Consider the following 26,617-nt stretch of genomic DNA (forward strand, 5'->3'; position numbering starts at 1 on the left):
ATTTGTGAGCGTGCCAGTAGATAAAGTGGTGTAGCAGTGCAGGTACTGGCAATTATATGCTTAAATACATCATCCCTCTCAGATCTCCAACTTAAACAAAAATATCAATCTTAGCCTGAAGGCACTAATTTATAAAGCCCCTATGCAGAAGTACGTGATGACACACATGAGTGAAGGTTCCCTTAGAAACAAAAGCAAACAGGTTTTCTTTTTCCTCTGGCTGGACAACATGCCTGTGAGCAACACTCACCACTAGATAAATTATGGGATGCTTGTGTTTACTTGGAGTTGATTTGCTTAGTGGCAGCTGTTAATTCTCTAACTCATTTTAAAAGTGGCTTTCACTGAAAGGTAAATGTATTAGAACTAGATAACAGACCGTGTAGTGCTTTTCAGGCTGTAGCTCTCACAGCTATTCCGATGGCTTGTGTATTTGGCAGTGAAGTGAAAGATTGAAACTGTGAAGTATGAAGCGTGAGTATATTGGGAGGTCATTGTCTTTGCTCATGTTCCTACATTATATGAGCTGAAGAGCTTTTTCTTTTTGACATAAATTTCAGGGATCTACTTCAAATTTTCCTCTGGTGCGGAGGACAAGATGACGTTACATGAGTGTATATGTGCAGTACTAGAAACTTTTAAGAAACACAAGCACTATGATTTAAACTAGAGATGCGTGAACTGATTCTGATAACATATGTCCTGGCACAAATCTTTGCCCAGTCCGTGAACAGAAACTTTCAACATTAAATCAAAGTTTAGACTTACTTTCCTGAGTTGTTTCCTAAGCAGTTTGTGTGCAGTCATAGTACCCAGATGCCCCTGTGCTGGGTGTATATGTACCTAAATGTTGTAATAAGTGCATAACAAAAATGTGCATGCATTTTTTTTTTACACGTGCCTAATAATCACACACTTTTCAATGCATACTAAAAAATCAGGTCTTATTTTCTCAGCACTGGCAGAAAATATTGCCCCGAAATGAAAATGTTTGCTCTTACAGCCTGCCATTCCTCCCATTTCCCCAGGCAAAGCAATGCAGATTGAGAGGAGAGGAAAGTGAATCAGAAAGCAGTTGACTCATGTTGTTTTTATTTGACTGATGTGTTTTGCGGTAGGTGAGCAGGATGGGTTGTATTGATGATAAGGCCAATGCAGCCCATCATTCTCAGTTGGTGCTCCAGTAGGATCCAGAGTTCTCTCTCTCCTCTGGGAAAGAAGAGATGGCAGAGTCTTTGAAGGATTCCACAATACAAGTTGCCTTCAGTATTTTCAGTCTGTCACTGCTTTAGTAAATGCTGATGTATACTAGCAGAGAAGTTAGCCTACGGCATACAGGCAAGAACTAGAATTTCTTCTGGAAATGCCTTCAATTCCTTGAAAAGTCACTTAAGTGTTTTTATTAATGTCATTTCACTAGCGATGCAATTGCTCCCACTGCAGTTTCTGGGGGGAAAAATGCAAGGCCTGTGGCCAGCCAATGGGGAGCAGGGGCAAGATTCTGAATCTTTAGGCAGGGATTTTCGAAGGAGTCTATGGGAGCTAAGCACCCGAATCTCACTGAAATGTAGTGGAAGTCAGACACCTACTTACTTATATCTCTTATGAAAAGCCCATCCTGGGGTAGTCACATCAGTTTTTCTGCTTGAAGAAAAACAAAATATTTTAAAACAAAGATTCAACACGCAAAAAATAAGTCTGCTTCTTATGGAGGTCCCTGCAAGCCTCTAGAGCTGTCAACAGTATCAGACCAGCCCAACTCATTCCTGTGGAAGCCCAGCCTTCACTGTTTTATATAAAATTTATCTTGCTGTGTAAGGTGGTCTGTGACCCAGATCTCCCTCTTGCTGAGGAGAGGACTTGTTTAGCTATAATTCTTCAAAGAGCAAAGTAAGTTGTGTATGTTCTGCAACTCTTTGGGCTAGTTAATGTATTTCTTTTAATCTGTCTCATGAATGCTTATCGCCAAAAAAAGAGATTACTATGCATAGTATAACTCAAAACTGCTTGGCACACATGTTTAAAAGTATTAACAAAGTAAACCTCACCAATGCAAAATTACCATATAAAATGGTATATTATGTCCTTTGAACTGAATTCACTTGGTGCCAGGAGCATCCAAATATGTATAAGGGGAGAAATGGCTCCTGGCTTAATTCTTCTTCTTGCCAATTCTGCCCTTTTATAGTAATGACTAACTACAAGACATGACTTATTCCCTACCTGTCTTTCTAGTTTGTGACTCATGCCCAACTAGTCTTACAGATTTGTTTTTGCTACTTTTGTGTGTAATATACAGTAAATCATGCAAATCTTGATATGCCATCAATTTCACCCTAAGCTCCTTTCCTTTGGCAGCTGGTTGTATTGTTTATGGTTACACTTAATGAACTGTATAAAGATGAACCCAAACCCTGGACATGCACCCCAGCTTTTGGAAAGTATAGATCTAGCTTTTATAGTGTCCTGCCTTGTTTTGTTGTCTCTACACTTAATTGGCTTCCACTAGCAGGGAAAAACACCTTGTCTTCTTTAAGTGCTGCTTTTGATTAGAAGGATCTGCAATACATGGAAGCACCTTTTATGTTATGAAAACTTTCATCAAACAACTTCATTTGAAAGGCAGATATTTTTCATGCCTTGACATCGATTGCACAGCCTAGTCCAATGCTGCCAATCAGATTTGAACACAAGAAAAAGTAGTTGTCTGACTGTGAATCATTTCTCATCTTGATTAATGTAAATATTGAGCTTGTTCAAATACAACTGATAACTTGAGACCTGCCCACCTTTGTAACTAGTGCTAAATGCTTTCAGTCCATTACTTGGACCCAACCCTCTTGTGTGCTGTTAGTTATTTTGGTACTTTATTTTGCAGGGTTGAGTGGCCTGGAGTGAAGGGTAAGGGGGAAAAAAGAGGCTTAGCACTAGAATAAGATCATAGGACAGTAGGACTAGAAGGGACCTCATAAGGTCATATAGTTCAGCCCCTGCTCAAAGCATAATCCCTGACTAAAACATCCTGGCCAGTTGTCTGTCTAACCCACTCTTGGAAAATTTCCAGGGATAGAGGTTCCAAAGCTTCTCTAAGTAGCCTGTGTCAAAGCAATATACAATATCTCTAGGTGATAATATCTTTAAGTGAAGCAGATGATTTCGGGAGAAAAAAAATTACCTAGGCTGGATCTACATGAGCAGAATATTTGTGGGAAGCCAATTTAAAATTTGTAATTGTGTAACTAGATCCCTGATTCTAAGAACTATTTATCCAGTTAGGACAAAGAGGCATGTTATATAAACCATGTGTCCAGTCAAAAATATATAAATGTCTCTTACAACTCACAATAAAAAATGAGTCACTTTAGCAGAAGCAAGATTTTTGTGGGTGCTATCTTTTATTGGACCAACTGCATGGTTGGGATAAAGTAGGACAAGCTTTCAAATGCAATGCAAGGTATTCAAAAGCTTGTTTAACTTTATCTCAGCCATGCAGTTGGTCCAATAAAAGATAGCACCCACAAAAATCCTTGCCTCTTGCATAATTCCAGGACCATCATGGCTACAGCATCACTCTTCACATCAGTATACCATTTCACTAACAGGAAGCATGGCAAAACCCATTTTTTACAAATTATTTGTCAGCTTTGACACCAGATCTTTAGTTAGGATCTGACAAAGGTTGAAACTAGTTACAGAAAGGTAAAGTCATCTCGGAGCATTTTACTGGCATACATGAAATGAGTTAGTGATTCCATTAATTTCTGGGGCAATTAGCACTGTCCTTAACCTGTAGACTCATTTTCTAGCTCGGAACTGAATCAGAATAGAAAACAAGAACATTTCTCCTGAGCCTCACTGCAGGTGTTCTTCTAAACTGAGGTTTATTGATAAGTACCAGTAGGGAAGTTTTAATCATAGCTTAATCTATGAAAGGTAATGCTGGTATCTTTCAGCAGCACTGAATTTTCACTTAGCAACCAAGGTCGACAATTCTGCCTTAACATGAGGTATGTAAATCTATTCTCGGAATTGACTTGAGGAGCCTGATTTTCAGAAGTCCTGAGCATCCACAGTTCCCACTATCCTCAGTAGGGGTTTGGCAATGCTCTGGAAGTAATAAGTATGGATAGAACCAAATTTTGGTCCTCATGGCCGTGATATATTATACTAGGGACAGATTCTAATTGACACTAGTGCAACTGAGACCTGCGTGCGTGTGAATGACTTTTATACACAGTAAAAATGTTAGAAAGTTGAGGAGAGTTCAGAAATGAGTGATCTGAGGACTGAAAACCTCATCTTATAATTATAATCAAGGCACCACTCAGAAAATGCCAGCTCTTAGCATTTGATCTGTTTTTTTAAAAAAAATTTTGGACTGTGGGAAAAACAATAGAGCAATTCTTTCATTGCAAAGAACTCAGATCACAATGGGTCAGAATGTTATGGACACTATGGGTTACCATTTGAAATATGTAGGTTTATCTTGTAAATCATATGTAGGTGTTTATACAGCTAGCAGTGCTAATACTAAAGGGCATCCCTGGGCACCCTTAAAAGGATCTCATGGCATCCCAAGGTGAGAATCACTGACTTAGACAATCAGTGTCAGAAGCTTTTCTAAACTATTGTTGAAAACCTCCAGTAACAAGGATTCCACAGTCTCCCTAGGTAACCTATTTCACTGCTTCTCTTATCCTTAGAGTTACCTCACCATATCTCCCCTCCTGAAAATTTAACCTGATTACTTTTTATTCTAGTCTTAGTAGATATGAGCGACAACTCACAACTCATCCTCTTATTAAGTTTAATACATTTGAAAACTACTACCATGTCTCCACTCAGATTTTTCTAGATGAAACAAGCTCATTTCTTTTAACTTTTCTTCATAGGCTTGTGTTTTCTAAACTTATAATTTTTGTAGCTCTCCTCTGGACTTATTCCAGCTTGTCTACATCCACCCAGAAGTGTGGTACCCAGAACTGGACACAGTATTCCAGCTGAAGCCTTGCCAGTGCCAAGTAGAGCAGAATAATTACTTCCAGTGTCTTACATATAACAGTCTTGTTAATACATCCTGGAATGACATTTGCCTTTTTGCAACAGCTTCACATTGTTGTGAAAAGAAGCTTGAAAATGTGACCCAAAGTGCTCCCTGAAGGTTCAGAAACCAGAAGATAAATAAAAGACCTATATATATATATATATATATATATATATATATATATATAGCTAATCTCATGAGTTTTGAGGCTTGACTCATGATATTTAAATGCCTCAAGTTAGCAATAATGCCTTCAAGGCCTTAAAATCTATGAGTCTGTACAGCATCGTCTCATTTAATTTGCACTGATGAGTGGAAAACCCGTAGCAAATTATAGATTTTTCAAAGTAAGGAATAAATGAACAAACAGTTTACAAGAAGAATGAAGCACAAAACATACTTTGATCATTTATTTGAACAACTGTAGTGCTGCTTGAATTATTTAATGTTTCTTCAAGCTGCCTCACATTTTGTGACAGTGAAGTCTTAGTGATATGAAGCCTTAGTGATATGAAGTGATATGTTGTTAAGTCTTTGCTGAGACATTGAGAGAGCCTGCCAGGATTTTGAGGGGGGATTTTGTGAAAATTAGAAAGCCTGCAGATTAGTGACGTGTGAATCAGTGAGGGTCTACTGTAACTGTCTTTATAGGTTTACTAGTTGGTTTTTAATCTGTGGCCCTGTTAGCTATGGTTTTCAGCACACTGTGCCTTTTTGAATTTCCCAGGCCGATGTATCATGCTCAATTACACTAGTCACCTCATGTATTCCTGTAACTGCATTTAACACATTCTAGCAATGACTTGTCACCTTAGCAAATTCAGAAAGGCCTGATTTCCTAAATAAAGCCTGTTCAAAATACAAGCAGGAGTGTAAAGGATCCTTCAATTGTCTACAAATTATTTTAAAATATTTGTCAGTATTTGATGATTTATAAATCCCATGTAACCCATTTTCTCTCAACAACAAATGACAAGCGGAAAGGTCCTCCTTAGCTCCCCTTCCCAGGACCCTGACAGTCTGGGAAAAATTTTTCCTTTAGGCCACTTGCCTATTTAAAGTGTAAGTCTGATTGATTTTACAAGGGAGGAAGAAAGAGTAAGGGTGTCATTGTGTTTCAGAACCTTTATCAGGAGTTTGGCCAAGACTGTCATGGGTAATTTGCTTGTTAGCTTGATGAGAGACCTCACGAGTGCTGTGATGCAGAAGCTATATTGAACGTACAGAGTATCTGATGATCCATGCCCCTCATAGAGCATACATGTTAGAGAAAGAAAAAACAGGACATGATAAAATTGTTCTAATAATGATTTTATGATTTCCTTTAAGGGAAAATCAAGAAAAAATATAATCCTCCTGTATACCTGCACACCCAGGTATCCTGAATAAGAAAATAATTACTATTAATAATATTTATTATAATTTATTAGCATTAAATGTATTAGCATGTGGTAGACCTGGGACCTCATGAGCTAGGTTTTATAAAACACTTGGGCTAGAGACAGAAATTACACATAAACTGGTAGAAGTGATCAGAAACCAGTTCAAATCTATAACGCAGCAGAAGTTCAGTGCACGTAAATTGCTTTCAAAATGGCTGAAACTGGTTTAAGATAAACCTGGATGGATGTAGTATCAGACTTAACTGATTTAGGTTAAATTGGTTTATTGAACTTCTGTCTCAGATCCCATCCAGATTCAAGTTAACTCAGTCCCCAAGAATCCCAGGATGTTTTGTATATCCCCCACAACCCTCTCCCCCCCTTGCAGGGTGGATGGGCTAGCCTTGGCCCAAGCTGTCTGCTCCAAATGAGCAAGGAGGCATGCTTTAGTGTCCCCCAGCTTCTGGCCTGAGTTACTGCATGGCTGCATTTCCAGAATAAAAAATTAATGTCTGTTCATTGCTTATCTGTTCAATCTATTCATCTTAGACTAACCTGCAAAGATTGAATCAGTTCAGCCATGGGCTTTTTAACTGTCTGTACTTACCCATACTAAAAGACAAGCCTGACGCAAAATTATTACTATCTAAAAAGTTTATAGACAAAAGAAATGCCATTACATTTCACAGTGTAGGAAAGAAGACACTGTGAATTTATATGACTTGCTCAAAGTCACTCTGGGGCTAGGGACAGAGATTCAAAAAGCCTGTGCCTGAATTGATTCAATCTTTCCAGTTTAGTCTAACTTGGCTAGGCTGAACCAGTTTGTAAATGCCCAGACATCTCAGACATGCAGGCATACGCCTGCAGTGGCTCAGGCTAGAAGCTGGGGGGGGTGCTAGAGCAGCCCTCCCTTTCCTTCCACAGCACTGAGATGATGGGGGGGGGGGGGGGTATGTCACAGCAGGATACTCTGGTTATCCCAGCAGGGAATTTATAACAGTGTTTATCACCCCTAACTTAGTTTTTTTGACCCCCATTAAGAAAACAACAGAGGGACATTACCAGCTGCCTGTTGATTCTGCCTGTTGATTCAGCACGACCCATAGCCAGCATGTGGTCTGCTAGCTAATACACAGACAACTTCTCATCAAGGCAGGGGGGGAGGGGGAATATCTGCTTAGCAGGGAGTGGGGAGGCAGGAAAGAGAAGCCCAGGTCTTTGCTGGAGCTGCAGCTGCAGACAGGGAACAGAGGGGAGGGGCCAGTTCTGCTGTAGAGCAGAGAGCCCCACCCAGCCCAGAGAGCATGCCAGGATGCTGGGGGAGTCTGGTTTATCTTAAAACAGCAAGGGGTCTCGGACAGACCATTGCATAAACTGGTTTGAGCCAAATCAGTTAAGTCTGATAACTACATTCAACCAGGTTTATCTCAAACCAGTTTCAGCCATTTTCAAACTGATTTATGTGCACTGAACATCTGTTCTGAGTGGAGAATCCCTTCTTGAGCGGGGGGGTGACGGGGGAGGGCACAGGGAAGCCGGGCAGATGCTGCTGTGCCTGCCATCTTTCCCAGAGCTCCAGCCAGGGAGCAGAGGGGAGGAGCCAGCCCAGCTCTCTGGCGCCAACAACCCCATCCAGGGCTGCAAAACATCTGGGATGCTGGGGAACTCTGGTTTAATTTAAACTAGGAAGGAGACTGGGACAGACATTGCATAAACCAGTTTGACCCAAATCAGTTAAGTCTGATACTACATTCAACCAGGTATATTTCAAACCAGTTTCAGCCATTTTCAAACTAGTTTATGTGAACTAAAAGTCTGTTTTATTACATGTTTAAACCAGTTTCTGATCACTTGAACTGGTTTATATTTAATGTCTGTCCCTAGCCTGGAAGTCTATTTTAGAATAGGGAATTAACCACAAAGCTCCCATGGCACAGTTCATTGGCTGTGGTGAGCTCATGTTACATTACCAGCTAGAACTTCAGAGCCAAATTCCCACCTGGTGCAGATCAATGTATTGTTCTTAATAACTCCAGCTAGGGATCAGGTTCCTGACATTTATGTCCTGGGAGATTAACATTTTTTCTACCAACATGATTTTGCATCATTAAAGTCATTGGGAGTTCTCCTATTGACTTAAACAGGAGTAGAGCTGGCACTTGTGGTCACCCATCCAATATAATGTAGGTCAAACATCTTTTTTTTTTTTTTTTAAGTGATAAAAGCCAAGGGTTATTACACTTAAATGCATTTACATCTAGCTTGAGCACATCATATACTCATTGACACTGAAAACAGGAAATAGAATCAAAACCTTTGTTATTCAAACAACATATACTTTCTTGTTTTATTTTGGTTTTAAAAGGTTATAAGCATCTAATTTAATAGAAAGAGCAGTAGAGGTAAGTCTGGGAGTTTGCTGGTTTCCTCACAGCTGAAGAGAAAACCCAGAAGATACATGTGGTTCAAGGGAGTACAGCATGACGTGGAACTTGGTTTCTCAAATGGGAAGCAGGTGACTGCTAGGAGAGTTATAAAGCAGATGCCTCACTAGGATGATTCATGGACTTGGATTGGGGGATTTCAGTTTAATGCACACACATTCAGAACCAGGCAATGAGATAAGAAGTCCTATTGTACCTTGAAGGCCACAACCTTTAAAAGAATTTGTCTGTTCACGTGTGGCTTATACCATAGCCCAAGTAAAAAAGGAAGAAAACTATTAAGAAAACTATTAACTTAGAGTTTCTCCTTAATCAGTATACAAACTAGCATAGGTGTTTCTATAACTACAATACATATCCATGAAGTATTGCAGCATGACTTCTCTAGTATTCTAGTGCAAATGTCTGCTTAAGGAGCTCAGAGAGATTTTGTTTTACAATACTGTACAGTATGTTTCCTTGTTAATATAGATAAATGTCTTCGTGTTATTGGTTACCACATGTGAAAGTGATTAAATAGATCTAATTTTTTTTCATCTTTTCCTTATTGAATAAATTCCTCTTTTTCACAGTGGGGATCTTCCTGGGGATTTAATGGTCAATCACTAAGTTTACAAACTGTGTGATATAAAAAGGTGGCAAATCTTTTCTGTCCCTATTTTCCTTCCTTTTTTTATACTAGCAAAAAGACATTCCTCCATTGTTCTCTATGCATTTCTGACATGTTAAAATAAAATAATTCACAACTGACCAGCATAAACTTCTCATACTTTATAGCCAGAATACCCAATAAGATTAACTTAATAATAACCAGCCCTTAGTATACTCCCATCTCTACAAAGGATCATAACCTTAGATAAGATTTGAGACATGTCCCAAAAGTGAACATATTCAAGCTATTTGAATGTGCATGATTTCCAACATCAAGCATGGTTTTGTGGGATTTCTGTCATAGAAATTAAAAGCAATGAATAAATAACCCAGTAGGGAAAGGAGCAGTGCAGAAGTGACAGTTTTGCTCATCTTTAGAACAGTGCTGCTCTCTTGGGCCTGGGACAGAAGTTCCAGAAACTGGTTATCTCAATCAGTTAAGTCTGATACTACATTCAACCAGGTTTATCTCAAACCAGCTTCAGCCATTTTGAAACTGGTTTATGTGCACTGAACTTATGTTCTGTTACAGGTATAAACTAATTTCTGCTCACTTATACCAGTTTATGTGTAACTTCTGCCCCTAGCCTTCGAGTGGCTACATTAGAATCCTTCTATTTTTTTCCAGTTGGAAACAAAAGAAAGTGGAGAATGTGGCTGAGCACACTTTGCCAAAATTTGTTTGAATGTTATCAAATGTTTGGTTTGAAGAATGGGAAATCTTCTGGCTGCCTATTATTGTAACTGAGCCATTTCACTCACACTTAGCAATGGCAGATTAACTTTGACTCTGAGTATCTCATATTGTAATGAATACACTGCAACTGCATGAGACAAGTTTATTTTCCCATACTTATGCTCTAGTTTAAGGTACTATTTTAGACCATGTTTTCCCAAAATATTGGCTGTATTTGCTGAAGCTATATTTGCTAGAGATGTGATATTGGTTCATCTTACTTTGTATCAACCCTTACATTGTATTAAAAGACAAGATAAGTATATGTTAAATCTTTTTTTTACTTGCTTTTCCATGTAAGTGATTGACTGAGCTGCAACAGGTATAGTAAGTGCTTATAAATGGGAGAGGAGCAGTCCAAGCAGTCAGATTGGTAGGGATGCTGTGTTCTAGATAAGAGTGCTTCTAGATTGTGGCCACCTATTAAAAAGGTTTGAGAAACATAGGGTTAGATTAGTGTTGGGTACCAATCTAATCTACTGATTTGTATGAGACCATGTTTATTTAGCACAGACAAATATTGGTAGAGCAGTCATTGCAATAGAGCAATCCTTAAAGTGAGTAGTAGTGGATCAGAAAGCATAATTGTAGATAACGGTAAGGATAAGTCAGAATGCTTAGGGCCCTTGTACATGTGATGAGGGGACCCTAAATTGAAATGGTGGGTTTTTATTTGCGACGATTAAAAACCCACTGTTTCAATTTAGGGGCTTTCATCACTGTTACAGCAAGGGAGTCTGGTCCTTTTTTTTTTCATGGAGCCTGCCAGCATCTCCCACAGCTAGGGGCCAAGAGGCCTCTGAGCTGCAGTGGGGGGCCCTGGTCTTTCCTTCTGTGGTGCTTGTGTCCCCTGGGGCTGCCTGGGTGGGCTGGTAGCAGGCAGGTACTGCCCTAACTTGGGCTTGGGAAACAGTTGGATCAGGCTGGGTGCTGCCTTCAAGCTGGGGCAGCACCCGCCCACTGGCAGCACTGGTGGCCCCGGGGTGGGGGGTGCCACCACCATGGAAGGAAGGACTGGGGCCCCCCACAGCTCATGGCCTCCTGGCAGGTCACCCCTCAGCCATGGGAGAGGTGGGCAGGCTCTGTGGGGAAAAAAAAGGATTAGGCTCTTCACTGCTTTTTTTTTTTTTCAATGGAGCATGCCCGCGTGAACTGGAAGTGAGGGAAGGGGCGGGCCTGGTCCTTCTGTCCACAGTGGTGGCAGCCCCAGGGCTGACCAGGCAGGATGCTAGCTGCGTGGGTGCTGCCCCAGCCTGCAGGTAGCATGCACCAGATCCAACTCTTCCCAGAGCCCGCGTGCTAGAAGCCTGTTGGGCGCTGCTCCCCAGGCAGGCTCAGGGAAGAGTTAGATGTGGTGGGTGCTGCCTACAAGCTGGGACAGCACCTACACAGCTAGCACCCTGCCCAGGTGGTCCCAGGGGGTGCCGCCACTGTGGAGGGAAGGACTGGGCCCCCCACAGGTCATGGGCTGCACAGTGGCAGCTTGTCCAAGCAGGCTCTGCTGGGGGAATAAAAAAAGCAGAGGGGCCTGATCCTTTGCGGGGGTTTTCTGTGGAGCCTGCCCCTGGAAGCAGTACTAGCAATACTAGACCCAATCCTGAGTAACACACAGGACCTGGTCCAAGTGGTATCTGTAGGTGAGCTGCTTTGTAATAGTGACCATAACATAATCACATTCAACATCTTAGCAGGTGAGAGTGACCCCCAAAAATCTATCATGTCTATATGAAACTTTAGGAAATTACAAATAAAAGGGAAACTACTTAGGAAGAAGTTAAATGAAGTAGTCAACAATGTAAAAGGCCTGCAGGCAGCCTGGAAGCTGTTTTAAAATATTATATTTGAGGCTCAGGAAAAGTATATACCACACATCATAAAAGGTCCAATAAACCCGCTGTATGGTTTAATAATAGAGTTAAGGGCTGCATCTAGACATGCAGGGGCGTGAGCTTGCAGCGCACAAATTGCCACAGTGAATGCCCCTGCATGTGTGCTTCATTGCAGGACAAATTGTTTCCCAGTGGGCAAGCTGCCATTGCCCAGTTCCTCCCAGCTCTTCAGCCAGGGAGAGCTGGAGGCTAGGGCCAGTACCAGTGCTTGCCCCAACAACCTAATCTGGTGGCCTGGAGCAGCAGGGGCACAGGTCTGGCAGCATCAGGCCTGGCCAGCAACTAGAACATCTCCCTGGATGCCCCAGCATCTGTGTGCTGGTGCACGCTTGCTGTGTATGCATTGTGCCACTTACATTGCCGGGGGGAATTTTTGCTACGGGAAATCTCGGTAGCAAATTTGGCCCCATGATGCAAATTTGTAGCATGGGGCACATTTTAACATTCACCATGTGTGGTTTGTGGTGCCACAAAGAGGTTTCCGGTGCCATAAACCACACACCCCTGCAAGTCTGGACGTGGCCAAGGAGGCTATCCAAGGCAAAAGGCATCCTTCAAAAAATGGAAGGCATGTTCAAATGAGGAAAACAGGAATGCTTATAAACTTGGATGGGTCAGATATAAAAGCAAAAGAATGCAGGGCAAAAAAGAGTTTGAGGAGAGTCTTGCAAAATATGCTTATATTAATAATGAAATTTTTAAAAAATACATCAGAAGCAGGAAGCTAGTGAGAGAACCAGTGGGACCATTAGATGACCAAGGTATGAAAGGTACATTTAGAAATGATAGGGTCATAGCAGAGAAACTAAATGAATTCTTTGCATTGGTTTTTACTGCAGAAGATACTGGGAGAAATTTTCATATCAAATCAGTCCTTCATAGTAAATAGGTCTGAAGAATTGAATCACATTGAAGTGATAGCAGAAGTTGTAGAGCAACCTGATAAATTAAATGCTAAAAAGTTTCCAGGACTAGATGGGATTCACCTAAGAGTTCTGAAGGAATTCAAAGGTGAGATTGAAGAACTGTTGGCAATAGCACTGTAACCCATCATTACAAATATCCTTTGTGTCACAAGACTGGCAGGTTGCCAACACAGCACCTACCTTTAGAAAGGGATGCAGAAGTGATCCTGGGAACTACAGACCAGTAGGTCTCATTTTAATCCCTGGCAAGTTGGTAGAATCTATAATAAAGAATAAAATCAGCAGTCACATAGACAAATATGATCTTCTGGAGAAGATTCAGCATGGTTTTTGTCAAAAACAGGATACTGGACCATTATGTTCTTAGTCTTGTATTAGAGGCTGACCAAAACATACTCATAGTTTATTTGTTTACAGAGATGTAAGGTATATTTATAATACTTCTGTTTTATATGTCAGTACTTTATACTCAGTAACTAGCATTTATCCCAAGGTTTTCTTTTACACAATAGTTAGCAATTTGACAACCTCCATTTTTGGGTGCCCACCTTAATGCACTTTAAAGAGATCTGATTCATAGAAAGTGTTGAGCACCTACCTGCCCTTTGAAAAACTAAATTATGGTGCATCTTAAATGAGGTTCCACAAATTGAGGCACCCAGTTAATAAGTCATTGTGGAAAGTCTTGGGTCTCCCTTCTTCTCCCTTAAGCAGTTTTGTTTTAATTTAATAGTTTAAGCACGAGTCTCAAGGACCAAACCTCTTGATTGCTAATCCTGACTCTGATACAGATTCTTTACCACTGTGCTCACTTTCTTCCCTTGAAAATAACTTGCTCACCTGCTAAACTCTCTATCTCAGTTTGCCCCTTTTGTAAAAAATGGGTATAATATCTCTTCAGGCCTCTCACTAGGGGTTAATGACTGTGTGCTATTATTTCCTTTACATGTCCTCAACCTGCTTCTTTGTCTCCTTTGTGTCTTTTTCTGACTGCAAGTTTTTTCAGGCAGGCAATTATTTTTCCATGTGTTTATACATCATCTAATACAAGTAGGCTGCAGAGTATCAATGTTATTTAACAGCAAAAATGCAAGGCTTAATAGTTAATGCTTGTAAAGCTCAATACAGATGCATGGAGAAGAGGCTTTGAAGCAAAGTGGGTGTAAAATTCTAGTGATTGGTAGCATTTTATGCACCCTCAGCACAGGTATAAATAACTGCAGGAGGCGCAAGGCAATAGAAAGTCTCTCTACTCCCTATCATCATTATTAGAGAGAGAGTGGAATGAGCTGTCTGTGGCAGGTCAGATTCTGCAGACCAAGTCATTTTCAGCAGGAGAAAGTGACCATGGACTTAGTGTAATTAGAAGCAGGGTGAGTGAGCAGCTGTGTTAACTCTTTTTAAAACAGAGCTTCCTGGAGAAACCCTTGAGCATTACCAAGCACAAGGGCTTGAATTTTTGCCAGCCCTATGTGAGTGGGGGAAGGAAATGTTGTCTTGAGGGGAAAAAAACCTACCCTATTAAAGCTTTCTGTTGCTAGGGGAGTGAAGGGAAAATTCAGGAAAACTCCTTTTTATGTTCTTTATGATGTTTACTCTGTTGCATGGTGCCAAGAGAAGGACGAGAGAGGCTACAGCACGATGCAGTGCTGCAAAAGCTGTGTGTACTTAATAAGGTGACATAAATGGTGTGTTTCTCTTTGCCCTCTACTGAGAGCTGTAGGGAAGAGCTGGCCTAAATAACAAAATGAGAAATGTTCATAGACTGACTGCTGCTGCTCGTCAGTCAGCTCCCTCGGGCCAAGCCCACTGCTCTGGCAGGAAGTACACAGCGGATGTTTAATGAAAAGCCTACTGCAGCTTATCTTCATGTGCAGGGGACTTCTTTGTGAACTCGTCTGCTTTGAAAGATATGTGGTCCACTATGCGGGCATTGTTGGCTCTCACTGTAAGCACAGCCATCTGATTCATATAGAATCTGTGTGATACATTTGCCAAGGAAAGCTTCCCCCCTATTTGCCTTGGTTAGGAATAAAGTTAGCAGAAGGTCGTTGAGGTTGTAAGATCTGCCTGTTATTGCATTTTACAGGAAGGAAGATTCGTTGTCTTAAGATCAGTTTATCAGCTGACTTTCCTGTGAAGAAGACAGAGACTATTTTCCTGCATCTCACCACCCCCGTAATTCCCAAACCAACACACTCAGTTTGAATCTCCTGTCAGCTCAGCTGTGTGCAGTTCTAAAACAGTTCAGTATTAAGCAAACAAATAAAAAGCCCTTGTGAGAGCATTCAGAATCAACATCTCTTATCAAATTGCCCAATAAGAAAAGCTAAAACTCTTCTTTAATGCTGCCTGTCATCCCAGTCACTCCCTCCCTCTTGGTGTCAATGAACAATTAAATCTGTTGCAATGAAATAGACTTCTGTGATCACTGTGTAGAGAGATACAAGGACATTATAGGCAGCAGAAAGCGTAGCAGCCTTGCCTATTTGGAAAGTGGTTTCTTTTCAGTTGCTACTTTGAAACCCAAAGTTACTCTTAATTTTTTTTGTTTAAATGTTCTCTAAATAAGTTCTTTTCTCCATGAAACTGAAAATCGTGATGCATAGGATGCTTGTTTGTTTTTCTTCCCTAAAGTCCCTGCTTTCATAAGGTTTTCATTTGGGGAATGGTATGTCAGTTTCCTCTCCCTCGCTGTGACAAATGCATTTCTGTGATCAGGAAACTGCAGATGTTACAGATTCACGAAGGCCTGGCTTATTAGCTAATGATTCTTAATCTCTGAAGGATTACACATATCAAATAATGCTATTCATTGATAAAGAGTTGAAGGGAATTGTTCTGGTTTCTAAAGTATTTACAGTGGCAGCTTTTATTGATTACATCCACTTCCTATACACCCATAAAATTAAACTAACCATCCAATGCTGTTTGCATTTCAAAAGAGCTGATTAATCTAACAAGAAACAGCACTCATCCAAAGAAACTCATTGACTTCAAATGAATCCTTATTTTGTGGGACAAAATATTAGAAATTCTGCATTGCAGAGGGTGCATTTCTTTAACAATCACTGATTTTTGGCAAGAGCAGTCTAGTAAAATTTTCATCCAGCCTTGCATTGCTTTGCTTTGCTTCTGTCTGCCTTGAAATCCTTTAGCCTCTAATACTCAGTGTCTTTGCCCTCTTGACTAGTACTGGAATCCAAAGAGGGATTGAAAACTGGGTCACCATGGACCTGATACTATTCCATTGAAGTCACTAGGACTTTTGTAGTTGACATCAATGCAACCAGGATCAGGCTTCATTTCAGCTCCTCCTGAGGCATTTTCATTAACTGAGAGGCAAATCCCCTACTCTAAAGACTTTCAGCATCTGTATCCTGCTAAAAATATTATATGTCCAGCTTTCAGTAGCCAAGTTTGGTTCTACTCATGCTATTTATATTGATGTATGAGGAAAGCTGTATGTCATTTTTTATACATTAAATACCTTGTAAGGATTTTGAATACAATATAAAAATAAGGTTGCATCTAGTGCAACACCAATTTGAAATGGTACTATCTTCTTAAACATGTCAGGAATATCATCTTATGTATTAGAAACAGTTGCATAAAAATTCCTACAATTCTGCCTAGCAAAATATCCCCTGCATTTCCTATTAAATTAATTACGGCAACATTGAAGGAATGTTTGGGGGAAAATCCTCTTAATTAACATTACAGGGTAAGTCTGACGCACCAAGATGTTTTTAAAGTGGATGAGGTACATCAGAGCAATGTCATTTAAAAATGCTCTTTTTATCCTGAATGATTTATAAAAGCCTCAGTCATATTGAATTTAAAGTGGAATATTGCAGGCAGAATTTTAACAACGCTAAAAGGGGAGGCAAAAAAAAGGAAGACTCCTTCTGTGCGTTGTTGTTATCCAGATAGTCTTGGGTTTGAACTCTTTTAATTTGCCACTTGCCAGCCTTCATCTAAGAAGCAACCTTGTTTGGATTTCCACAAAGAATCTCATTCTTTTTCAATAAAAAGACCTGGCAATAATTCTTTTGGCACTAGATGAAGAGCTTGTTTATTTCATTGGGGATGGTTTATTTTGTTGTTATCTAGTTTAATGAAAGATCCATTAAAAATGACCCTGTGAAAGTTTGTGGCTAAGGCATATACACTTTTGGTAAGATATCCCAAAGGAGTTATTCAGAAATGTCGAAATGTCTACATAATGAGGAGGTGGCTTTTATAGAATTGCTTTTGTGTACAAGCAGTAGCCTACATTCCAAATTGCATTAGATTATCAGTGAAATGAGTTACAGAGCCTCAGATAAAAGTAATCGAACCACCTGCTTTGGCTTTCAGAGGGTCACACAAAATAAATCAACTAGAAGATGGATGACACCAATAAGTTTCTAAAGAAATGTTACCTTCTTTCTGTGCAGATTTTTGATCAATGTATACAATTATGTCGCAGGGATGTAATTCTTTAGTAAATTCTATAGGTTGGATCAAACATTTTTATGAACTTTAGAACTGTGAAACTTTGCAACTGTGAGAATATGGTATTATTTTTTTCTCACAGCTCTAATTAAATTCTGTACACCTCTATCTACTTTCTACATGTAGTTCAGATGCAAGGATTTTCTAAAAAGCAACATGCAAAGTGAGGCAAGTAAATGAAGTCAATGATTGTCATATATACACCAATCAGCTGAATATATATTCATATATATTGATATATATGAATATCAGCTGAAATATATGAGTAAAAAAGTTAATTGCGGAATGCATTTCTCATACTTAGGTTCATAATGTATCTTTTTAACACACACACACCAAAAACACAAAAAGAGAGAACTTTCTTGCCTTGTTCTGTTGCGACCATTAAAAAAGCTGGAAGGGGACTGCGAGCTCAGCCTCAGCCAGCACAAAGGCCAGGGAAAGTAGCTGCTAACTATCATGGAAGGCAAAGATGTGTGAATATAGATTTGCTTCCCTTTAACCATAGTCCTTCTATATTTTTACTTAGGACCCTACTGTTTTCCCTGCTGTTCTGGATAGACAGACTGCACAGTCTTGCTATGCATATGTGTGTGTGTGTGTGTGTGTGTGTGTGTGTGTGCGTGCGCGCCTGCATGCGTGCGCGCGTGTGCTTGTGTGTGTGTATCTCAGGTATACATATCTGTGGTGTCTGAGAGCTGTGCAGGAGAGTAGCAGATAGTCAAGTGAACTAAAATGTGATTTTGCTACTATTGCTGATTAAGAGGCAGCAGAAAATCAGTGCTTGTTCCTCAGTTCTCCCCTTTGCTTCAGAAAGGAAACCATGTACACCTACCTGTCCTTTACCTAGCTCATTTTATGGCTGTGCTGGCATGTAGACCGAGGCTAGAAGTGAATACTTTGCCCAAGCCCCCTCTCAAGTTTGCCCATTTCCTACCCATCTCTGCAGGAGGGGAGATAGCAGGCCCACAGAGGCTGCTGTTCTGCTCCCCCTTCTTGCTGGTTGTCTACACAAGAGAAATGCAATCTTGTCCTTAAATTGCACTGTGCCTGTGAAGGGATTGAGTAGTATATATCAATTAGTTTTCCCCCTGCAAGAGCCCCTCAAATCTCATTGCTGTGCGCATGTCATGGGGTTGGTGTTCTCAACACTGAGTGGAAGAAAAGTGTAAGCCTTCATCAAGGGGGCAAGGCTTTTAAAACAAAGGCCAGACACCATAGAGTTTGTCACTGAGAAGCACCTACTTTATGGGAAACCTTGTTCTCAAAATATTTTTTTCCTGTCTGATCCATGTTAACCACCTGATTTATTGCTCCACAGTAAAAAGCCTTAATAATAAAATATTTATAATCTTTGTTTGTTTTTCCTCAAAGAAAAATGCATAAACAATTTACCCTTCTCCCAGTACATATTGGGCTAAATCCATGTCTGGCTTCACTACACTGGGGCCAGTAGAATGATGCTGAGGATGAATTTGACTTTGAAAAGTCACATGATTTCCCTCCTACTGCATTCTGCATTCAGTAATTATCACAGGTTGTAAATGCAACTAACTGTACCTTAAGTCCTTCATACGCACCCCATAAGGATCAATCAAAGGGGGATTTCTCAGAAAAGTTTTTCTTTTGCTCACATCATCCAAGAAAGTATAAAAGTGAGTTATATGTCAATCTGATCATACTATCCAAGATCAGGGTTTTGCTAAAACCTAAATAAAAGTTTTCTCACCAGTCTCTAGACCACTACGGGCACCTATACATGAGCAGTGAGGCTGCTCCAACACAATGTAATTACAGTGCATTGGAGCAGACTCGATTAATTGATTAATTCTGCCAGAACATGGTAATAACCATGCTCCAGCAGACTCCTGTGTCTCATGTATCAGCGTCCCAGTGCTGAAAAATGGTGGTAGGGGCACTTTAACTACAGCTCATTTGCCAAGCTTTAGTTAAAGTGCCCCTGCCACCATTTTTCAATGCGAGGACGCTGATACACAGGACACTCTGGACACTTTAATTAAAACGGCTCCCAGAGTCACTATAATTAAAGTGCCTTCCCCCCACACACATACTCCTAGAGCATGTGTATGAACACCCTATATGAGCAAATATGCACTCCTGTACCTCTCTCAAAATATTTTACAAACATTAATTAAGCCCTGAATCAGCTAGTTTGTAAATGGGTGAAATAAAATTCAGATTAGGGAAGTAAATTGCCAAAAGACGCACAGCAAGTCAGGAGCACAGTAGAGCAGGGGTTTTCAACCATTTTTAGTCTAAGTACCCCTGGCGGCCAGACGCCAAGTGGTTGTGGAGGGAGCTAGCGTGTGGCCAGACACTGAGCGGGGTGGCAGGGGTAGCGCATGGCCGAATGCCAAGTGGGGTGGTGGTGCAAGGCTGAACTCAACTCCAAGCAGGGAAGGGTAGCTCATGGCCAAATGCTAAGCAGGGATGGGGGACAGGTAGTGTGCAGCCAGACACAAAGCAGAGAGGTGGGGATGGTATGCAGGCAGGTAGACAGGGATGAAGCACTGCCGCAGGGCCAGGGCAAGACAGGGAAGCTGACTGGGCTGGAGTGAGGGCAGCGGCACCCCTCTGTGGGGTGGGGAAGCTCACCAGACTGGTGTGGGGTGGTGGTGGCCACCAACATGTGAGCTTCCCTATCCCGCAGAGGGGTGCCACTGTCCTAGCCCTGCCCCGGCCCTGCTCCTGGGAGGCGGCAGTGCTCTGTCCCCACCCACCTCCACACACCCCCCAGGACAGGTCCAAGTACCCTGAGGGGTACGTGTACCCCTGGTTGACAACCCCTGCAGTAGGGAATAAAATCCTAGTAGGCAACTGTTGATCCTTCTGGATCATGGTGTATGTGTAAGAGGTAACCCAGACCTTTGACTCATATACCTATATACTTAGGCAGGCGTATGGAGGAGAGGAGGCTGCCTAGACATTTAGACCATTGAAACAAAATCCTAGACTTTACTTACAGACACTTATTCTTGTTACTGTGTTCTGATTACTTCTTAAATGGGCATGATGTGACAGAACTGGCACTCAAGTCAAAGTTATATTAGCTAAACAACCACAAGACCAGTCTGACAAAAATAAGAACAGAAACAGTACTGATCACTTGGATATAGTTTCCCTATGCTCATAATTAATTTTCATATTAGGAACACTGTAAAGCTTATGGTAAGATATTTTAAGATATAGGGCTGAACTCTGCTTTCTAGGGAACCTCATTGTCTACAGTGAGGTTTCAAAAGTGTAACTGAAGCAGAATGTCACATTAAATTATCTGGAATGAAATTTTATTCTGTTACAAACACAAACTTACAAGCAAAAATATGGACAAGCTTCACAAAAAAAAAATCACTGTTGCAGACAGAACAACCAGTACAGAACTTTAAAATGGATATAGTTAAGTTACAGTGTTATCCAAGCATTTGACGTTACAATGTTAAAACAAAAATACAATTTGTTGTAATGTTAAAACAATGTTAAAACAAAAATACAATACAAAAATAATTTTAAAATTATCAGAGTAATACTGCATTGGAATTAAGTATCAAAGGACAGAGGAAAATAAGTTAATGGTGAAGAAGGAAAAACTGAAACAGAAACAAAAGAAAAATGGAGCAAAAGATAGAAAGAGGAAAAACAGTTGCCAACAGAAGGCTTGTTGAGACCTCCTAGAAGATGTGAACATAAAAGAACCTTCATGGTGTGGTTATGTTTCCTGGGATGGGAGAAACGACGTAGGGTTTATTTCCTTGGGAGGGGAATGTTTTTCCATTTTAAATTTTTAATACTTAGCAAGATTCAGAATATGGACAAGACTATTAAAGAGTATGGGAGAGAAAACACTGTAGTAGAGTTAAAGAAGAGATATGCAACCTCATGCTTCAGACCTACAACCAATCTCTTTTTTTAATATAAAGCAATATTCATGGTAAGCACATTACGCACCATCTGTCTACTCTGCTATTTCTCGTATGTTACTCAGAACCTTCTGGTACTTGCAGATAGTAAACAGAGTGAGTCTGCCACAGTATAGCAATTCCCTGTCCCCATAACAGGTAATATGGGTTGGCTTCAACCCCTTATTGTCATTGCCCTGTCATGTGGAAGATGTCGATCCAGTTCCTAGTTCTGAACCCATTCTCTGATCTGTGTGATTTTACCTGGGGTCCTGGGGGCCTCCTGGGGCAGCAGCACTGCTGATCCAGCTGCATGGAGCCTGGCCAACATCAGAGCATAGCTCTAGACAGCCAGACTCTGTTTCTGTGGTACATGCAGATGCCACATGCACCTTGCCACTTTTTGCAGTGAGTTTTTTGGTGGGGGCAGGGGTTTGATACCGGGACATCCTGATATCAAATTTTGGCACTGCACTGCAAATTTGCACGTTTGCTGCGAGTGGTTTGCGATGCCACAAACAGGTCTGAGGCACCGCAAACTGCATGTACACGCTCATCTGGATGCGCTCAAGGAATGTAAATCAGGTAAGTGGAAGAATCCTCAGCTTCCAGTAGGCAGATAGAAGTGCCCTTTTCTCTCCATCCACACACCCAAAAAACTTCCACACGCATACACTGACCCATGTCCTTGAATGAAACATGCAAACTGGTTATCTTTTAAAAGATGAAGGGGATAGGATGGCTGGACACTTAGGGGATGTTAGATCTTCATCTGGAGTGGAATCTCTCAGCCTTTTGGAAAATGAGACAGACCATGAAGTTGGACAGATGTTGAATGCAGCTGAAAAGTCTGGCAATTACCTTTCCCATTTCCAAAACCCTCTCTGGTTCCCTGTATGTCAATGGGAGTGGTGAGAGTAGGATTAGAAGACTAGAATCAGAAGTCAAAGGACTGAAATATTTGGCAGGTCCTGGCGGGAAGTTTAGAATGCCCAGGAAGGGATGTGGCTGAGGGGAGAGAAGGTGCCAACAGATGCATGGATGACTGGAGGATTTTCAGTGGAAGGAGGAATATGCAGGATTTTCACCTTCATTACATTGGTGAATTTATGTTAAAAGGTAAGCATCCAAACCCCCCAAATCCATTTAAAATAAGTTGAAGAGAAGACACAGACCTACTTCTAAGGAAGTGCTGCATTATTGTACACTGTTATTGAACCTAGCTGGGCCTGAGTACAGGCTTATTTGTTTGCCACTGTTAGGTTCTATCCTGCTGGACTTTTACATCAACTGGTCACCTCCCAGGAATAAAAGTGCACATTAAAGCAAAGGGACCCACCAAGACAGATCCTTATGTCCATGAAGAATCACAGTTATGGGTTCCTTAGTAGGATAAGATCTTGATAAGGAAAATGCAGAATTGCAGACTATTAATACTTTTTATTGTGTATGGTAAGTGTTAGAAAACATTTAACAAACAACCTGTGCTCTATGGTGAAGTGCTTAAATAAAATCAGGGTTGGTTGTGATGGAAACAGCAGACCAAACTCAGAAAGTACCTGCTCATATTCACTTACTTACAAATAACAAAATGTTAACAGAGTTTTCTTGTTTTCATTTCTTTTCTAAAAGCTGTTTTCAATTTCCTTTCAAATTTATTCTTGACTTTATGTCATTAGAAATAAGTACACAGCTGGGCCTTTCTGGTATATCTGGTAACTAATTATTAGTTTTTTAGCATGAATAAACCTGCTCAAATACTTGAGGAAAAGCTACTATTTTCATTTGACTCAGCCCTGAGTCACTATTGGATTCCTCACTCTACAGAATAAGAGAAATTATGGCTAGGGAAAGACTTAAAAGATCCCCTCATCTCCCTGCTGATTCAGGATTATCACTCCCTATAATCTCTGAAGAACTCTTGCTAATTTTAAATGACAAATAGGGCTGCTACCACTTGTCACTTGGGAGACAATTCCAACATTCATTTTATCAATTTTGCCTTGATATGCAGACAAAATACTATTTGCTTTGTTTCATCCTCCTTTACTGCATTCTTCTGAATCTCCTAACCAATGTTTCTCCCTCCCTGATACTAACACTTCAGTACTTACATATTTCAATACTAACACTTTAATACTTACAGATCAAGAGTTATATCTGATCTAAGGCCCATCAAAGCACAGTGGAAAAACTCCCATTTATTTCAATGGGCTTTGGATCAGGCTCTCTGGCTGTCTGTGTTTAACCAAGCTACCAGCATACTAAACTATTTTAATCACCACCAATGAATCATTCCTTTTTGTTGTTCTTCTTCTCTGAACTCCTGCCAGATACCTGCAGTTGGAGGGGGCTGGACTCAGGGTGCTTACACAAGTGCCATGTTTTGTGTGATTGGGCCCCTGAAAGTGCTCTACAGCCATGACTTAACGCATGGCTGCAGAGCACTTTTGAAATGTCCCATCATGCAAAAAATTAACCCTAGTAAAATGTATTAGATGAAGGTGCTCTGAAGCAGAGCACCTTAGGGAACTTGTGTTCCCTCCAGAGTTAATATTTTGTGTGGGGACAAGGGCTGAGCTGGGCTTGGCTGGGCTGGACTGTGCTAGTCCTTGCACTGGCAGCAGCAGCTCAGCCCTATCCCCAGAGCTATCAGTGGGAGAAGAAAGGGGAAGGGAAGGAGCAGCCAACACATAGCTGCTGGCTGCTTTTTAATGGCCAGAACTACGTGGTGGGCAGGGTGGAATGGAGCCCCATCACCTCATGCCTCCCCCACCCCCCAGCTACCCCAGCCAGGCCCATGAGGTAAGGGACTCTGTTTCACCCCACCCCACTTCGCAGCTCTAGCCATTCAAAAGCAGCTAGCAGATCTGTGCTAGCTGCTCTCTCCCCTTCCACACCTTCCCCCACTGGCAGTCCCAGCTTGGGAAGAGGGGCAGTTCAGCATCCTTCTAGGAGGCTGCTGGATGCCCCCATCTGCTGGCTGGTTCAGGCAGGCTCCAGCTCTTCCCCCTTCCCCCCCAATCCAACAGGCAAACATCTGTTGGGTCAGGGGAGTGGGGCTGTAACTCATGGTACTTTATGTAAAGTGCCATGAGTTAGAGCAGAACCCTGAATGTTTGTAGGCACCAGCAGGGACCCAATTGGTCCCCGCCAGCCTTATGTGGCTATGCTCTAAAACATGTACATTCTTTAGGTACTGAGTTATGGAGAATCAAAAGCAATGTTTCAAGGGAGATTTCACCAGTGCCATATAAAAAGTGATGATTTCCTTCCTGATGTGTGGTGTTATACCTCAGCCTATGTAGCCTAAGATTGCATAGTTTATAAATTCCACAATATCACACTGCAAGCATGATCCCTAATGTCTCAACCAGCATAACATCTACCAAACATTTCCTTCTATGCAATAACTGCATTTGGATTATTTTTCCCCCTATTTTTCTCTTGCACATTTCAGTCCCGTTTAGCTACTACTTTCTTGCTAAGTCTTGTCTTATGATTGCTCTGCCATCTTAATTAAAGCCCATTAAAACTTTCAGGCATTTGTGAATGTAATATGACCTGTCTACCTCTTTTTCCATGCCAGTGTTACAGATATTCAGTGAAACAGGACCTAACATTTGCTAGAGTACCCAATGGGTCCCTGAGATACAGAAATTGCGTATTTAATTTATAGTAAAATAGAAATCTTACCACTACTTAGTCATCTGCAATCACATAATCAGGTGCCTTAGTTCTTCCTTCTCATTGTTACTTGCATCAGTTACTTGGAGCCAAAAGTACAATACTGCTGTGCCTCAACACATGAATTTGTTTGATTTTTCTCCCTCCTTTTCCCAGTGATACGTGTTTAGATACCATAGAGAAGGGTAAAGCTGGACAGACTGCCTCCCTGGTTCATTTTTAACTAACAGAATTTTCCTACAGTTCTGAATGTCATCATAATGGTCCATCCTTTTTAGCAGTTGCTTCTTTCAGAGTAATTTTCCACAAAAGTAGTTGTCAAATAACCCTTTTTTGTTGGAAAAAAAGTTTTGATGAAAAGCTTTCAAGCAGTTTCATGATATGGTTTATTTAATTGAATGTATTTCTGTATAAATGTGATGAGTTTGCTATGTGCTTGGCAGACCTGTGGGGTAAAATGACTAAACACAGGCAGTACTTGACTTACAGTGGCTCAACTTGTGGCAATCCATACTTGCAGCACTCTGCATTTTACACACCTGTTATTACTTACGTCACTGATCCTCACACTTATGGCAGGCAATGGGGCTGGTGTGGGACACTTACCAGAGGTAAGCTCAGGCAGTGGCTTCTCCCCGAGGCCATATGCTCCCGGAGGCGAGCCGGGGCTGGGGGCTGGTGCTGGGGAACTGCTCTACTTCCCAGCCCTGACGCCATGTGCCTCCTCACTCCCAGAGGCATGGTGAGGCAGGGATGGGGACTGGGTGCTGGCATGGGCTCTGCCAGCTCCGGAGAACTGCTCTGTGCCCCCGCATCACCTCAGAGAGCGAGGAGGCACGTGGCCTGGGCACAGGGCTGGGGAGCAGAGGAGTTCCCCAGAGCCAGTGGAGCCTGTGGAGCAGTTCCCAGCTCCCCAGCCCTGCCTCGCCATGCCTCTTGGAGCGAGGAGGCACATAGTGTTGGGGTTGGGGAGCAGAGCAGTGCCCCAGAACCAGCGGAGCCCGTGCCAGTACCCAGTCCCCGTCCCCACCCTTGCCTCTCCTTGCCTCGTCTTGCCTCGGGGAGGAGCCACTGCCTGCCCCGCATGAGGTCTGATGAGCTTACCTTCAGTAAGTGTCCCACACTGGCCCCAGTACCTCCCTTAGTTACTGCATTGTACTTTAGAAAGCTTTGTACAGTGTATATCATTTATCAGTGTATATCATTCATAGTTGATTAAATAGTTGATTTAAAAGCTTTCTAAAGTGCAATGCAGTAAGTTGAATCTGATTTTCCCATAGAAACAATGTTATAATAGGGGGTTACATTCCTTGATTTCTATAAAAAGTTGGTAAGGAACGTAACCCCCTATTATAACATTGTTTCTATGGGAAAATCAGATTCGACTCACATCGTTTCAACTTACAGTGCCTTTTCCAGGAACATAACCCGCTGTAAGTGC

At 41.4% G+C, this 26,617-nt stretch overlaps 1 long non-coding RNA gene across 2 annotated transcripts; it reads right to left on the reverse strand.

Moving 5' to 3' along the window:
• Nucleotides 1-1,075: 1,075 nt before the first annotated feature.
• LOC109285277 (uncharacterized) lies at nucleotides 1,076-25,503 on the reverse strand. Of its 2 annotated transcripts, XR_002092973.2 has the most exons (5): nucleotides 25,186-25,503; nucleotides 13,256-13,335; nucleotides 10,545-10,680; nucleotides 1,594-1,644; nucleotides 1,076-1,209 (listed from the first exon to the last, which is right to left on the reverse strand). It is a non-coding gene; the product is annotated as an uncharacterized LOC109285277 (long non-coding RNA). The 2 variants fall into 2 exon arrangements; XR_002092970.2 differs by having other exon boundaries at nucleotides 1,076-1,644; nucleotides 25,186-25,498.
• Nucleotides 25,504-26,617: the final 1,114 nt, after the last annotated feature.

The sequence above is a fragment of the Alligator mississippiensis genome, chromosome 3 (genome assembly GCF_030867095.1).
Source record: "Alligator mississippiensis isolate rAllMis1 chromosome 3, rAllMis1, whole genome shotgun sequence".
Lineage (NCBI taxonomy): Eukaryota > Metazoa > Chordata > Crocodylia > Alligatoridae > Alligator > Alligator mississippiensis.